The sequence below is a fragment of the Pan paniscus genome, chromosome 1 (genome assembly GCF_029289425.2).
Source record: "Pan paniscus chromosome 1, NHGRI_mPanPan1-v2.0_pri, whole genome shotgun sequence".
NCBI classification, from domain to species: Eukaryota; Metazoa; Chordata; class Mammalia; order Primates; family Hominidae; genus Pan; species Pan paniscus.
This window is the reverse complement of record NC_073249.2, coordinates 207,103,185-207,117,106: the sequence shown is the minus strand read 5'-3', so window position 1 is coordinate 207,117,106 and position 13,922 is coordinate 207,103,185. Positions and strand designations below refer to the sequence as shown.

The 13,922-nt window shown below is 40.6% G+C and overlaps 1 protein-coding gene across 3 annotated transcripts in view; it reads right to left on the bottom strand.

The window, feature by feature from the left end:
- PLA2G2A (phospholipase A2 group IIA) overlaps positions 1–7,777 on the bottom strand; it is a 34,408-nt gene extending 26,631 nt beyond the window's left edge. For all 3 annotated transcript variants that reach the window (XM_008967079.4, XM_063596124.1, XM_024926131.5), the window contains exons 1-2: positions 7,035–7,777; positions 176–218 (exon numbers count right to left, since the gene is read on the bottom strand). The gene's annotated coding sequence lies outside the window, so the exon portion shown is untranslated. The remainder of the gene's footprint in view (positions 1–175; positions 219–7,034) is intronic.
- Positions 7,778–13,922: the final 6,145 nt, after the last annotated feature.

Below are 13,922 nucleotides of genomic sequence, written 5' to 3'. Positions count from 1 at the left end.
GTTTCTCCAGGCCAAAATCAACAGCCAATTTGGATACCATCAAGACACCTGAAACCTTATCATAAGCCAGATTCCAGGAGGATCCTGAGGACCCTCTGGTTGCAGCCATGTTGAGACCGATGCTGAGGAGGACCCCAACTGTCATGAGCAACACCTGTTGAACACAGCCACTTACCTGGGGACAGATCAAGAAGCTGTCACAGATGGTGGAAGAAAACCTGAGGAAAGCAGGACAACCAGTCACAACGAGTAATTTAATGGTAGCTATGATAGCAGTTGTCACCACTGCCATGAGTATTACTTCAACAAGGGCTGACACAGAGAACCATTATACTTATTGGGCATATTTATCAATCCTGGCTGGTAATAATGCCTGGATATAATCACTCTATGACACAGTTACACATGCTTTCTGGTCTCAGTATTTAACATAATAAATCTGCTCCTATAATTGAGGCATACCACCCTCAAAAACCTATTTGTAAACAAAATTGAACCTGGCCAGAAATAATGAAGGTATTTGTTTAGGAATATTGCATTGCAGAACAGGCAGAGGTGCTGCGCAAAGATTCCTATGGAATCATTATTAATTGGTCCCCTAAGGGGATGTTTAGCTGGAATTGCACCTCCAAGTCCGCATGCCATGGCCACACTATGTTCAGCTGATCTGAACAAAACGGTCAGATGGTAGAAATGATAGGAAGTATGGCAAGAGTTCCTATTACTTGGAGCCATGGTAGTATAGTGGCACCTCTACCACAAATGATATGGCCCACTGTAGGAGCTAAACACAAGGATTTGTGGAAATTATTAATAGTTCCTAATAAGATCAAAATTTGGGAAAGAAAAAAAAGCATATAGAAAGACACTCTACAAATTTGTCTTTGGATACTGCAAAATTAAAAGAACAAATATTTAAAGCATCCCAGCAACACCTGACCTTAATGCCAGGAACTGGAGTGCCTAAAGGAGCTGAAGACAAATTAGCAGCTAGTAACCCATTAAAATGGATAAAAACACTTGGAAGCTCTGTAATTTCAATGATGACTGTGCTTTTGTATAGTCTGCAGATGTCGATCCTGACTCCTGTGAGAAGTAGCTCATGGTGACAAAGCTGCCTTTGCTTTTACTGATTTGCAAATCAAAGAAGGGGGACATCATGGGAACAAACCCCCAAAAATCTGGCCATATACTGGCTCCAAAACTGGCCATAAACAAAATCTCTGCAGCACTGTGACATGTTCATCATGGCCATAATGCCCACACTGGAAGGTTGTGGGTTTACCAGAATGAGGGCAAGGAGCACCTGGCCTACCCAGGGTGGAAAACTGCTTAAAGGCATTCTTAAGCCACAAACAATAGCATGAGCAATCTGTGCCTTAAGGACATGCTCCTGCTGCAGTTAACTAGCCCAACCTATTCCTTTAATTCGGCCCATCCCTTCGTTTCCCATAAGGGATACTTTTAGTTAGTTTAATATCTACAGAAACAATGCTAATAACTGGCTTGCTGTTAATAAATAGGTTGATAAATCTCGTTCAAGGCTCTCAGCTCTGAAGGCTGTGAGACCCCTGATTTCCCACTTCACATCTCTATATTTCTATGTGTGTGTCTTTAATTCCTCTAGTGCCGCTGGGTTAATGTCTCTCTGACCGAGCTGGTCTCAGCACTATGTGAAAAGACCAGCTCTACATTTGATTGGTGTACCTGAAAGTGACGGGGAGAATGGAACCAAGTTGGAAAACACTCTTCAGGATATTATACAGGAGAACTTCTCCAACCTAGCAAGGCAGGCCAACATTCAAATTCAGGAAATACAGAGAACATCACTAAGATACTCCTCGAGAAGAACAACCCCAAGACATATAATTGTCAGATTCACCAAGGTTGAAATGAAGGAAAAATTGTTAAGAGTAGCCAGAGAGAAAGGTCAGGTTACCCACAAAGGGAAGCCCATCAGACTAACAGCAGATCTCTCAGCAGAAACTCTACAAGCCAGGAGAGAGTGGGGGCTAATATTCAACATTCTTAAAGAAAAGAATTTTCAACCCAGATTTGATATCCAGCCAAACTAAGTTTTGTAAGTGAAGGAGAAATAAAATCCTTTACAGACAAGCAAATGCTGAGAGATTTTGTCACCACCAGGCCTGCCTTACAAGAGCTCCTGAAGGAAGCACTAAACATGGAAAGGAACAACCGGTACCAGCCACTGCAAAAAGATACCAAATTGTAAAGACCATCAATGCTAGGAAGAAACTGCATCAACTAATGGGCAAAATAACCAGCTAACGTCATGATGACAGGATCAAATTCACACATAACAATATTAACCTTAAATATAAATGGGCTAAATGCCCCAATTAAAAGACACATACTGGCAAATTGGATAAACAGTGAAGACCCATCAGTGTGCTGTATTCAGAAGACCCAATTCACGTGCAGAGACACACATAGGTGCAAAATAAAGGGAAGGAGGAAGATCTACCAAGCAAATGGAAAGCAAAAAAAGAAGGGATTGCAATCCTAGTCTCTGATAAAACAGACTTTAAACCAACAAAAATCAAAAGAGACAAAGAAGGCCATTACATAATGGTCAATGGATCAATTCAACAAGAAGAGCCAACTATGCTAAATATATATGCACCCAATACAGGAGCACCCAGATTCATAGAGCAAGTTCTTAGACACGTACAAAGAGACTTAGACTCCTACACAATAATAATGGGAGACTTTAACACCCCACAGTCAATATAAGATAGATCAACAAGACAGGGTTAACAAGAATATCCAGGACTTGAACTCAGCTCTGCACCAAGCAGACCTAATAGACATCCACAGAGCTCTCCATCCCAAATCAACAGAATATACATTCTTCTCAGCATCACATTGCACTTATCCCAAAATTGACCACATAGTTGGAAGTAAAGCACTCCTTAGCAAATGTAAAAGAACAGAAGTCACAACCAACTGTCTCTCAGACCACAGTGCAATCAAATTAGAACTCAGGATTAAGAAATTCACTAAAAACTGCACAACTACATGGAAACTGAACAACCTGCTCCTAATGACTACTGGATAAATAACGAAATGAACGCAGAAATAAAGATGTTCTTTGAAACCAATGAGAACAAAGACACAACTTACCAGAATCTCTGCGACACATTTAAAGCAGTGTATAGAGGGAAATTTAAGCACTAAATGCCCACGAGAGAAAGCAGTAAAGATCTAAAATTGACACCCTAACATCACAATTAAAAGAACTACAGAAGAAATAGCAAGCAAATTCAAAAGCTAGCAGAAGGCAAGAAATAACTAAGATCAGAGCAGAACTGAAAGAGATAGAGATACAAAATCCCTTTAAAAAACCAATGAATCCAGGAACTGGTTTTTTGAAAAGATCAACAAAATTGATAGCCCCCTAGCAAGAATAAAAAAGAAGAAAAGAGAGAAGAATCAAATCGACGCAATAAGAAATGATAAAGGGATATCACCACTGATCCCACAGAAATACAAACTACCACCAGAAAATACTATAAGCACCTCTATGCAAATAAACTAGAAAATCTAGAAGAAATGAATAAATTCCTGGACACATACACACTCCGAAGACTAATCCAGGAGGAAGTTGAATCTCTGAATAGACCAATAACAGGCTCTGAAATTGAGGCAATAATTAATAGCCTACCAACCAAAAAAAGTCCAGGACCAGACGGATTCACAGCCAAATTCTACCAGAGGTATGAAGAGGAGCTGGTACCATTCCTTCTGAAGCAATTCCAGTCAATAGAAAAAGAGGCAATCCTCCCTAATGCATTTTATGAGGCCAGCGTCATCCTGATACCAAAGCCTGGCAGAGACACAACAAAAAAAGAGAATTTTAGACCAATGTCCCTGATGAACATTGATGCAAAAATCCTTAATAAAATACTGGCAAACAAATCCAGCAGCACATCTAAAAGCTTATCCACCATGATCAAGTTGGCTTCATGCCTGGGATACAAGGCTGGTTCAACATACACAAATCAATAAACATAATCCATCACATAAACAGAACCAATGACAGAAACCACATGATTATATCAATAGATGCAGAAAAGGCCTTTGACAAAATTCAACAGCGCTTCATGCTAAAAGCTCTCAATAAACTAGGTATTGATGTGGTGTATCTCAAAATAATAAGAGCTATTTATGACAAACTCACACTCAATATCATACTGAATGGGCAAAAACTGGAAGCATTCACTTTGAAAACTGGCATGAGATAGGGATGCCCTCTCTCACCACTCCTATTCAACATAGTGTTGGATGTTCTGGCCAGGGCAATCAGGCAAGAGAAAGAAATAAAGGGTATTCAGTTAGGAAAATAGGAAGTCAAATTGTCCCTGTTTGCAGATGACATGATTGTATATTTGGAAAACCACATCGTCTCAGCCCCAAATCTCCTTAAGCTGATAAACAACTTCAGCAAAGTCTCAGGATACAAAATCAATGTGCAAAAATCACAAGCATTCCTATATACAAATAATAGACAAATAGAGAGCCAAATCATGAGTGAACTCCTATTCACAATTGCTACAAAGAGAATAAAATACCCAGGAATCCAACTTACAAGGGATGTGAAGGACCTCTTCAAGGAGAACTACAAACCACTGCTCAATGAAATAAAAGAGGACACAAATAAATGGAAGAACATTCCATGCTCATGGATAGGAATAATGAATATCATGAAAATGGCCATAATGCCCAAGGTAATTTATAGATTCAATGCCATCCCCATCAAGCTATCAATGACTTTCTTCACAGAACTGGAAAAAAATACTTTAAAGTTTATATGGAATCAAAAAAGAGCCTGCATTGCCAAGACAATCCTAAGCAAAAAGAACAAAGCTGGAGGCATCAGGCTACCTGACTTCAAACTATACTACAGGCTACAGTAACAAAAACAGCATGGTACTGGTACCAAAACTGAGAGATAGACCAATGGAACAGAACAGAGGCCTCAGAAATAACACCACACATCTAAAAAAAAAAAAAAAAAAAAGTCAGGAAACAACAGGTGCTGGAGAGGATGTGGAGAAATAGGAATATTTTACACTGTTGGTGGCAGTGTAAACTAGTTCAACCATTATGGAAGACAGTATGGTGATTCCTCAAGGATTTAGAACTAGAAATACCATTTGACCCAGTGATCCTATTACTGGGTATATACCCAAAGGATTATAAATCATGCTATTATAAAGACACATGCACATGTATGTTTATTGCAGCACTATTCACAATAGCAAAAACTTGGAACCAACCCAAATATCCATCAATGATAGACTGGATTAAGAAAATGTGGCACATATACACCATGGAATACTATGAAGCCATAAAAAAGGATGAATTCATGTCCTTTGCGGGGACATGGATGAAGCTGGAAACCATCATTCTGAGCAAACTATCACAAGGACAGAAAAACAAACACCGCATGTTCTCACTCATAGGTGGGAATTGAACAATGAGAACACTTGGACACAGGGTGGGGAACATCACACATGGGGGCCTGTCATGGGTTGGGGGGCAGGGGGAGGGATAGCATTGGAGAAATACCTAATGTAAATGATGAGTTAATGGGTGCAGCAAACCAACATGGCACATGTATACCTATGTAACAAACCTGCGGGATGGGCACATGTACCCTAGAACTTAAAATATAACTAAAAAAAAAAAAAAAAACGAAAAGCAGAAATCACCCATCTTCTGTGTTGGTCTCACTGGGAGCTGCAGACCAGAGCTATTCCTATTTGGCCATCTTGCCAGATCTCCTGTTCTTTTTTTCATTATTGAGTTTTAAGAATTCTTTGTGTATTTTGGAGAATAGTTCTTTATCATATATGTCTTTTACAACAAGTAGCTTCCTCCCTCATCTCTTTACTCTTTTCCACATAATCCTATTTATTTCCTTCTTGGCAGTTATCTCAATCTTGAGTACCTATTTATTTAGGTGTTTTATTTTTTGGGTTAACTAAAAGAAGGATGAGAAGTGGAGATCTGTAGGCTTCTTAGGTAGGGGAGACTTAAGACTTTCCTTGTTTTCTCCACTCCTCTACTTGTTTTCCCCCTGAGAGATGATGTGTGAGTTCTGATCCTCTGGAAGCAGATGCCAAGATGTAGTTGGAAATGTGAGACATATATGGGGCAAAATAGCCATGAAAGCTAATGGGGGCAATTGAGAAAGGAGTAGGGAAAGAGAGTACGTTGAAGCAGGGCAGGTGAACCCCAAAATTGGGGCTTAGCCTGGGAAGGTTCTTGGCTTCACCCAGGAAGGAATTCAAGGCTGAGGTGGTGGTGTTAGCAACTTTTATTCAAACAACAGTATGCAGCAGCAGCAGAGGTACTGCTTCTTGAGGATCAGGGCTACTCCATAGGCAGTGTGCCCAGAGTAGCAGCTCAGAGGCAGTTCTGTAGTCATAGTTACACCCACTTTTAACCACATGTAAATTAAGGGATGGATTATGCAGCAATTTCTGGGAAAATGTTGATAACTTCTGGGTCATCAGGTTGCCATGGAAAGGAGCGGTAACTTCCAGGTGTTGCCATGGCAATGGTAAACTGACACAGCACACTGGTGGATGTGTCTTATGGGAAGCTGTTTCTGATAAAGAATGGCTGGGTTCCCAGCTAAACCCCACCCTCAAGCTTGGAACCTTGGCCCTAAGTGAAAATAGTGGACACAGCCCAGCCTGAAGGGTCAGCTGTTTTCACTTAGGGCCAAGGTTCCAAGCTTGAGGGTGGGGTTTAGCTGGGAGCTCAGCAGTTCTGTATCACTTCTACCCTGATACTGTTTTAGTTCTCAGTTTGGTCTGATGTCCAAGCCCCATCTCTGGAGTCAAGTCCCACCTCCTACCTCAAAAGAAGAGAGAAAAGGAAGGAACATTGGGTAGGAAGAAGCTCAAACTGTGGCACAGCTCTGAGAATGTCTCAGCAATCTGATGAGGAGTTCTCAGGTGAACTATGCCCATTAGAGGAGTCCTGCACTGGGAAACAATTACCTGGCTCTAGTCCCCTGTCATCACCATCATGGGAAGAGCACTGGAGAACATGGCTTTTTCATGAATACTGCGGCAGATCCCAAAGGAACATGGGCTTGGGGCTGTCCACTAAGCACACTCCTTGAACAGGTTCTAATTTGAGGGGAGAGCTGATTGGTGCTGTCCAAGGTTGTCACAGGAAGGGTTACTCTGGATTGGTTGGACTTAAGGACACTGAGCCTTTTTTTTTTTTTTTTTTTTTTTTTCTGTTGGATGGGTCGTTGAGCATTAAAAGCTTAAGGATAGAAGGTAGAGCAACCAGAACTCTCACACCTTGCTGGTGGGAATGTAAAATGGGACAAGCACTTTGGAAAGAAATTTGACCTGCTTTGTAACATTAAACATAAGCTTATCTGTTGAGCAAACATTTCCAGTCCTAGGTATTTATTTAAGAGAAATAAAAACTTAATTTTCACACGGATACTTATAAAAGAATACTCATCACAATTTTATTCAAAGTACCCCAGTACTGGAAATGGCAAAAATGTCCATATCAGGAGAATGCATAAACAAATTGTAGCATGTGCATGCTATAGAAACCTACTCAGCAATAAAGAAGAACAAATTACTGATATATAGCAAGTTTGCCAAAGGGATACACCCAGGTAATCCTCATCTGATCACAATGTAGAACATTAGACAAAGTTTCTTTGTGTCCCTTCCCAGTCAATTCCTTTCTCTGGATATATTAGCTTGCTTGGGCTGTGTTTTGTAAATACCAATTCTTCATAATTTGGTCTTGAGAGCCCCACCTCTTAATACCTTTGCATTGGGGATTAAGTTTCAACATGAATTTTCAAGGAGACACAAATATTCAAACTATAGCACTCTGCCTCTGCTTGCCAACAGTTTATATCTTTCTCACATACAAAATACATTTATTCCACCCTAGTAACCCCAAAAGTCTTAAGTCATTCCAGCATCAACTTTAGAGTCTAAGTTGAAATCTCATCTAACTATCATCTAAACCAAGGATGATAATTGCAAATTCTCCTCCTTGATTTTGATGACATTTAGATGATGATATTCAGATGTGAGCCTGTTGAGCCACCTCTCTTTACGGTGGCTATAAATATAGCCTGACCAGGAAAGCAGTTAGGTTCAGGTGTGTCGGTCAGGTGAGACACAAAGGAGGCAGCACAACAAAGCACATGGAATAACAGAAGCAGTTTTATTACTTACATGTCCCAGAGAGAAGAGGACAGCATGCCTCATAGGGCCAACAGGAAGGGGGATGCAGAACATGCATGCTTTTCTCAGCCAGTGTGTAGAAAGCAAGAGAGAGAGAGAGAGAGAGAGAGAGAGGGACCTGTAGGTCAAAGCCTTTACTGGGGTCCAACGCATTACCCAAGCACGTTCCTGTGGGGAGTTCTCTCTGGTGGGTTTAGAGCAAGTAGGCCAAGTTCCATGGGGTCATGCTGTGGCTGAGAGGTGGTCCTTGTGGCATATCTGAGCAGTGCTCGAAGGGTGTAGGGAACAAGAGGAGTGAGCCAAGTATGTTGTACCTAGCTGTCCCATAAGGAGGTTGGAGAGGTGGTCACCAGAGGCAGAGGTTTAAGGCAGATGTCTGGACTGACCATTGAGGAACTGGGATGAAATATAGAACCAGAAACTGTCAACAGTGACTGCATCCTGCTTCTGGTATGAGAAAGTTCAGCTTATATTAAAATGGATGCCAAGGAAATATAAAATTATGAGAATTTACTACAGGCTGCCATAGACAAGTACCACAAAAGCCGGGTGTGGTGGCTCATGCATGTAATCCCAGAACTTTGGGAGGCCAAGGCAGGTGGATCACGAGGTCAGGAGTTCAAGACCAGCCTGACCAACGTGGTCTCTACTAAAAATACAAAAATTAGACAGGCATGGTGGCACATGCCGGTAATCTCAGCTACTCAGGAGGCTAAGGCAGGAGAATCGCTTGAACCCAGGAGGCACAGGTTGCAGTGAGCCGAGACCGAGCCACTGTACTCCAGCCTGGGTGACAGAGTGAGACTCCATCTCAAAAACAAAACAAAACAAAACAAAACAAAAACAAAAACAACAACAAAAGAAACAAAACAAAAAAGTACCACAGACTGGGGGTCTTAACAGAAGTTTTTTCACTGTGGGCCAGGCACGATGGCTCATGTCTGTAATACTAGGACTTTGGGAGGCCGACGTGGGGGGACCACGAGGTGAAGAGATTGAGACCATCCGGGCCAACATAGTGAAACCCTGTCTCTACTAAAAACACAAAAATTAGCTGGGCGTGGTGGTGCACGCCTGCAGTCCCAGCTGCTAGTTCAGCGGCTGTGTTCCCTTAGGGTGTGGAGCGTGTCCTCTATCAGATCAAGAGCTCCTTCTGAGCAGCAGATGCCTCCCATTGGATTGGGAGTTCCCCAAAAGTTGCAGTTGGCCACCTATGTCATGGAGCTTTCCCACTATGTTTTCTTCTAGTAGTTTTAAATTTTTCAGGTCTTACATTTAAGACTTCAATCCATTTTGAGTTGATTTTCATATGTGGTGTGAGATAAGGGTCTAATTTGATTCTTCTGCATGTGGATATCTAGTCCCAACATCATTTATGAAGACATTGTTTTTTCCCCATTGTGCATTTGTCTTAGTCCATTTGTGCTGCTACAATAAAATACCAGCAACCAGGTAATTTATAAACAACAGAAATTTATTTCTCACTTACGAATGCCAAGTTCAAGATCAAGGTGCCTACAGGTTCAGTGTCTGCTGAGAGCCTGGTCTCTGCTACCAAGATGGTGCCTCATTGCTCTGTCCTCTAGGGGGTGGTGGGGAATGGGTGCTGTGTCTTCACATGGTGAGGGTCAGAAGGGCAAAAAGAGCTAAATGCTATGTGAAGTCTCTTTTATAAGGGCTTTAATCCCATTCATGAAGGAGGAGCCATCATGACCTAATCACTGCCTAAAGTCCCCACCTCTTAATACTTTTGCATTGGGGATTACATTTCAACATGAATTTTCAAGGGGACACAAACACTCAAACTATATCGCTCTGCCTCTGCCTGCCAACAGTTCATAGCTTTCTTAAATACAAAATACATTTATTCCACCCTAGTAAACCAAAAAATCCTAACTCATTCTGGCATCAACTTTAGAGACTAGTCAGAAATCTCATCTAAATATCATCTAAACCAAGGAGGATAATTGCAAATTCTCCTCCTTGATTTAGATAATATCTAGATGTGAACCTCTTTAGATGTGAAATCTAACAAGTTATGTGCTTCCAAAATACAGTGGTGGCACAGGAATTCTCATTTTGAAAAGAAGAAATAGGAAAGATGAAAAAGGTAACTGATCCCAGGTAAGTCCCAACCCCAACAAGATAAAAAAAATTAAAGCTTGAGGCTTGAGAATAATCTTTGACACCATGTCCTGCCTCCAAGACACACTGGGGCAGGGGTTGTGTCCCCAAGGCTCTGGGGGACTGAGCCCCATGACTTTGCCCAGTGCAGCCTACATTACAGCTTTCGTGGGTTGGAGTCTAGTGCCTGAGACTCTCCTTGACTGCAGTTGCACGTTGGTGGCTCTATAGTTTTGTGGTCTTTGGGGTGACCCCACTGTCATGGTTCCACCAGACATCCTTATGGAGTCTCTCTGTGGCAGTCTTGATGCCATGGCCCCACTGGGCATTGCCTTAGTGGAGGCTGTCTGCAGCGGCCCCACCCCTGTGGCAGTTCTCTTCCTGGGCCCTAAGGCTCTCTGGGACATACTTTGAATTCTAGATAGAGGTATCCTTCCATGCTTCTACACCTCTTGCACTGTGCACACTGTCAGAATTATCACCATGTGCAGGCTGCCAAGGGTTACCCTCATGGCATCCAGAGGGGTGGCCTGAGCCACAGTTTGGCCCATTTGAGCCAAAGGTGGGGTGGCTGAGAAATCTAAGCCAATCTGCAGGGAGCGGAGACATGAGATGCCACAGGGAAGTGAGCTCCACGGTCCTATGGGCACCCTGGGCCCATCCCTTGAAACCATTCTGCCTCCAAAGCCCTGACACTCAGGCCTTGAGTGGCAGCCCTGAAGATCGGCAAAATGTCTTCAGGGTCATTTTTTCATTGTCTTGATAAGTAGCATCTAACTTTCTTCTATCCATACTAATCTCTTTCAAATGTTCACTTGGCCACACTTTCGATATTTTCTCCCAAACACGACTTTTTATTTTTTACAGGAAGGCTGAGAATTTTCCACATCTTTAAGTTATGCTTCCCCTTTGATTATAAATTCTGTCTTTAATTTGTTTCTCTCTTCTCACATTTTGCTATAAACAATCAAAAGAAGTCATGCTGCTCCTTCAATACTTCATGTAGATATTTCTTCCACCAAAATCCTCCTTCATTGCTTGCAAATTCTGCCCTCCACAAAACATGAAGACATTGACACAAGGCCACCAAGTTCCTTGCCACCTTACAAGGATGGTTTTTCTTCCAGTTTCCAATAAGACATTCCTGATTTTCATCTAAGACTTTATCAGAATGTTCTTTACTATTCATATTTCTACCAGCATTTTGATTATGACCATCTAATCTCTAAGAAGACTGAGGCTGTCTCTACAGCTCTCTTCTTTGGAGCCTTCAGCAGAATTGTTATTAATGTTCTCTTTAAAGCAATCCAGGCTTTTTGTAGCATACACTTAAAAACTATCCCAGCCTCTACCCAGTACCCCATTTCAAAGCCACCTCTACATTTTCAGGTATTTGTTAGAGCAACATGTCACTTCTCAGTTCTAATTTCTGTCTTAGTCCATTTGTGTTGCTATAAAAAAAATGCCACAAACTGGGTAACTTATAAACAACAAAAACTTATTTCGCAGAGTTCCAGAGGCTGAGAAGTTCAAGATTAAGGCTCTGGCAGGTTCAGTGTTTGGTGAAAGCCTGGTCTTTGCTTCTAAGATGGCACCTTTTTGATGTGTCCTCGAAGGGACAGATGCTGTGTCCTCACATGGCAGAAGGGACAGAAAGGCAAAAAGGGCTAAATGCTGAAACCTCTTATATAAGGATCTTAATCCCATTCATGAGGGAGAAACACTCATGACCTAATCAACCCCTAAAGGTCCCACCTCTTAATACTATGGCATTGGGGATTAAGTTGCAACATGAATGTTGAAGAGGACACAAATATTTAAACCACAGCAGTGTTCTTGGCACTTTTGTCACAAATCAATTGATCATAAATGCATGGACTTATTTCTGGGCTCTCCATTCTGTTCCGTTGATGTATGTGTCTGTTTTTATGCCAATGCCATGCTGTTTGTAGTATATTTTAAAGTCTGGTGGTATGATGACTCCAGTTTTGTTCTTTTTGCTCAAGAGTACTTGGGTATTTGGGGTCTCTTGTGATTCCAAGGGTCTCTTTTGTTTTATTTCTGTGAAAAATGCCACTGGAGTTTTCATAGGGATTGCATTGAATCTGTAGATCACTTAGGATAGTATGAACATTTTAACAATATTAATTCTTTCAGTCCTTGAACATAGGATATTTTTTCATTTACTTGTGTCTTCTCCAATTTCTTTCATCAATGTTTTATAGTTTTTAGTGCACTGGACTTTCACTTCTTTCATTAAATGTATTCCCAAGTATTTTATTTTGCAATAGCTATTTGAAAAGGGGATTAGTTTCTGGATTTTCATATTTAGGGTAGTTTATTATTAATGTATGGAAATGGTACTTTTTGTATGTTGAATTTATTTATTTATTCTTCAACCTCTGGAAGCACAGAACATTTATGTTGATTTTACATCCTGCAATTTTACTGAATTCCTTTATTAGTTATAACAGGTTTTTTAGTGGAGTCTTTAGAGTGTTTTATATATATAAGATTATGTTATCTACAAACAGAGACAATTTAACTTCTTTTCCAATTTGGTCACCTTTTATTTTCTTCTCTTGCCTAATTGTTCTGGCTAGAACTTCCAGTGGCAAGAGTGAGCACCTTGTCTTGTTCCTGATCTTAGGGGGAAAGTTTGCAACTTTTCACTGTTGAGTATGATGCTAGCTGTGGGTTTGTGATATATGACCTTTATTGTGCTGAAGTACATTCCCTGTATAGCGAATTTGTGGAGAGTATTTTCATGAAAGGGTGTTAAATTTTGTCAAATGCTCTTTCTGTATTTCCTGTGATGATCATATTGGGTTTCTCCTTCATTTTGTTTATGTGGTGTATCAAATTTATAGATTTGTGTATGTTAAAGTATCATTGTATCCCTGGTGTAAATCCCACTTGATCATGGTAAACAATCTCTTTAATGTGCTACTGAATTTGGTTTAGTAGTATTTTTCGAGGATTTTTCTTCTATGCTCATCAGGGGTACTGGTATATAATTTCCTTTGCTTTTAGTGTCTTTGTCTGGCTTTGCTACTATGGTAATGACGGCCTCATAAAATGAATTTGGAAGTGTTTCCCCTTCTTCAGGTTTTTAAGTGTTTGATGAAATTCAACAGTAAAGCCATCATGTCCAGGACTTTTCTTTGTTTGGATGTTTTTTCATTACTGATTCAATCTCCTTATTCATTATTGGTCTGTACAGATTTTCTATTTATTTGTGATTCAGTCTTGGTAGTTTGTATGTGTCTAGGACTTATCCACTTCTAGATGATCCAATTTGTGGACATCTAATTATTCATAGTAGTATCTTATGATCTTTTGTATTTCTGTGTTATCAATTGTAATGTCTCCTTTTTCATATTTGATTTTATTTATTTGAGTTTTCTCTTTTTCTTAGTCTAGATAAAGGTTTGTTTATTTTATGTATCTCTTCAAAACACCAACTTAGTTTTGTTGATCTTTTCTATTGTTTTTCTGGTTTCTATTTTACTTATTTCTGCTCTGGTCTTTATT